A 3,677-nucleotide genomic window follows, 5' to 3' on the forward strand; every position below is an offset into this window, starting at 1 on the left:
CAATTCTATTTTTGTACACTTTATTGTATACTAGGGCAAGAACAAGATGTTTAAGTGGGCATTTTTTATGTCTCATTTTATTTGACACTACCTACTTACTGGAGCTGTTTTGATGAGGGGAAATTTTGACTAGTCCTTTAAAAACTGAACTATTAAGTTCCCAAATTGAAAGAAAAAGTTGATGTTATACATGAAACATATATCCTCATCCTTTCCTGAGCCAACTACCTTCTGCCCAAAGATGGCAATCAAAGGGGGAGGTAAGAGATTAGAGTAGGGGGTCAGAGGCAAGGTACAACACATAGATGGGATGAAACGGGTATGAACCATTATTTAGAAGACAAACCATGTGTATGAGAACATCTTCACTGTCATACTTATCTTAAAGAGGTCCATTCTAAGGGAATCTTCTGCTTGTCTCCTTATAATTTACTTGCTTAACACTTAAGAGTCTGCATGTCAAACTGTGATTTTTCTCAAAGTTACTGTTCACTCTCAGTTAAAAAGAGAGATCTGGCTGTCAAATAATGGAATTTTTTTCCACTTGGGTATCAAAAGGATAGTACCCCTTTATATGCTCCAGATTATGCATTTATTACGCAGTGGAATGGAGTATATCTGTAATCACAGTATTATCCCTGTTCTCAAGCTACTGACTGCACAGAAAATTCCCTAACCATTCCCTCAGAAAATGATTTCATATATGTTTATCGTAAAACTCCTTCTTAATGATTTTAGGGGACCAGGCCAACTTCTTCTTAACTGCTAATATAGTTATAACAGACTTCTGGCACTTATTATATATGTTATACAACATTAATAGTTATAAAAATATTTATAACCCAGAAATGAATAAAATGAATATATCTGGTAATTGGTCTTATCAGGAAAATTGCTGCACACACAACTTGCTAATAATTTTTTTGAAAATAGCAATTTTACATTATTTTTATGAGGCCATTTTGACCCAGCTGTATTACACTCAAAACATATAATGTGGAGGCAACTTTTATGAATTATTTTTATGAATTATTTTTATTTTCTACATTATTATAAAGATTTACATTTGCATTTATGTAAAGTTCAAACTTTTATATTAAGTATACTCCCAACTTATTATCATTCCAGTATTATATACAAATTACTTACTGTATTCTACTTAGAATAAGTGATAGGTTATGAGAGAAATTATTTCAAGATATTTAATAACATGCAAACGTACACATATAGAATTTCAGCCTACCAGTAAGCACTGTCCCCTTCAGAGTAGTCACTCTGGGAAGGTTGCAAACTTATTTTAACAATGTTGTCATTATTTACAACTATTTTTAAATAACCCTTTTGAAATTGCTTTCATAGCCGTCAGGATAATCTTTTAAATATTCTTTAAAATATTCTTTAATAGTGGTAATATTTTGAAGGTAGAACTGAGTTTCACCACATTGCAGAAATCTTTCTGCCAAGTTCAGCAAATAAAATAGGTGTTCAAACTCAGTTATATAGTTTTTGATTAAAAAATTCAAACAAAAAATAAGTGCTTATAAAAGTAATTCTAAAAACATGTTTTTATGTTTTAAAGTGACTAGAAACTTCAAAAGATTTGAAACAATTGTGATTAGAGGCAGCACTTCTGGAATAAGTGTTTAGCCTCTTGAAGTCACCACCTGCGAGACCACTCTTTTTAAGAACATCAGCGTCAGCATGTTTGGGGGAGGGGGCAGTGTTTCATGACTCTAGAGTCATACTTTGAAGTCACGAAGTAGTTTCCCTCCATGAAGTTCAAAATAATTTCCATATATTACTTCATTAATTCTCCAAATATCCCTTATGAGAGAAAAAACAGATTATCATTCTTTTTTCAGATAGCTAAGTGAAGATAATGTAAGGGAAAGAGAATTGTAAGTGTTCCATTAGTCAAAAATTAAGTCTTACTGACTGTGCCCTAAAGTTCATACTATTTACTTAACAAAATCTAAGTGAAATCTTTTAGCTTTATGCTGCTTGACAAAAAGGCATTATATGAGGTAGGTGTGTCAAAAAAATATTTCAGAGGCCTATTAAAATGATTAATTCATTGCATACCTGCCTGAAAGTATTGATGTGTGAGAGTTGCTCATCTAACGTCATATACACTATGCAAGTCCTACATAAGTCTCTTTTGCCAAGAAAAATGCTTGTTTAACACTTCTCCTTGACTTTTAAAAGAAAATCTTTACTTTGAAAAAACAAAAATATAAATGAAAGAGAGGAAGCAAAATGGGATAAGGTCTATTGGCAAAATCATTTAAGAGCAAACCCTGGGGAAACTCATAAATTGTTGATGGCTCCAAAGATATAAGAAAACACAACGACATAACAGGCACATGATTCTAAATTAATTTACATTAAAATTATTAAAATGAGTGTTCTCCTAAATTTTTAATTCTTTTGCATGAGAAAAGAAAACCTTCTCTAAATATTTAAGGATACATAGGAGCTCCCAGCCTCTTCCATTCTACCTATGTGTTAAATAAACATTTAGAGTCTCTGCTATTCTGATCACTAAGTATCTCTGGGTCCCAGTGGCAAACATTTACCTAGGCGATTAAAGATTTGACCCATGACAGACAGGAAATTTAGTCCTTACTATGACTCTAGTGATCCTATTCAACAACTGAAATGATTCTGGTCTTTAAAGTATCACTTTTTAAGGGGTACAACTCCAGGAGTCTGAAAGACTATTTTAAAGAAAGGTTTTAGTAATGAGTAAATAAAAATATAATGAGTATCAGATGGGCATTCTGAGCACTAAATTTTGTTTCAGATTGAGTGACTAGCCCAAAGACAACTCTCAGTCAGACAAGTTCTAATCACATCTCCCAGAAGTGCTGACTGCTGAGTTTTACTATAACCATTTTTCCTCCTAGGTACCTCAGTTGTCTAGTCTATAAAATGGGGGTAATTTAATACTAACCTGCCTACACAATACTCTTTTGAAGTTAACTAATGAATGCTCTCCTAGGTGCGCTTAAAACTATTAGATGTTACAAAAACATTCCCTACGATCTCTAAACGAGCACGGGAAGACAAACACGTTAGTGCTAATTAAGGCATTAATTATAATCCACCCCCCACTCACCTACCAGCCAGGACCCTCTCCCCTCCTGCGCACCTCTGAATTTCAGAGCTTACTTATGACCTTCGTAGGTACACTCCGGACCCAAGGCTGCAACAAAAGCAGCTGCAACGCCGATATCGAAATGGACCAGACAAAAGAGAGTGGATCGGTGCAAAGGGACCGGGCCGTGAAAGGGGGTGTGCGCGACTCTTCCAACAAGCGCCCACAAGATGAAACAGGACGCAGTTCCTCAACTCCGCCCGGGAGGGCATCCAGCGCCCGACCCCGGTCCTCCGCCCCGGCTCGCGGCTCTGCCCGGGCACCCTGGCTCCCTCGCCGCACCCCCGGCGCCTCGCCGCCGGGGCTCACGTTTCCAGATCCCGTGTAATTCCACTCGCTCCCTGGGGCGCGCCCCGAGGCCGCCGCGGAGAGCCGCCGGTGCGAAAGTTCAACCGCCTCCGCATCACCTGCGGCTGCGACGGGAGGCAGGAGGCGGCCGGACCAGCCCAGCACCCGCGCGTCCTCTCCTGGGCGAGCGTGCGGCCCGGCAAGGGCCAAAGCCGGACCCTCGGCGCGCCTC

The sequence above is a fragment of the Pteropus vampyrus genome, unplaced genomic scaffold, assembly GCF_000151845.1.
Source record: "Pteropus vampyrus isolate Shadow unplaced genomic scaffold, Pvam_2.0 Scaffold182, whole genome shotgun sequence".
Classification (NCBI taxonomy): domain Eukaryota; kingdom Metazoa; phylum Chordata; class Mammalia; order Chiroptera; family Pteropodidae; genus Pteropus; species Pteropus vampyrus.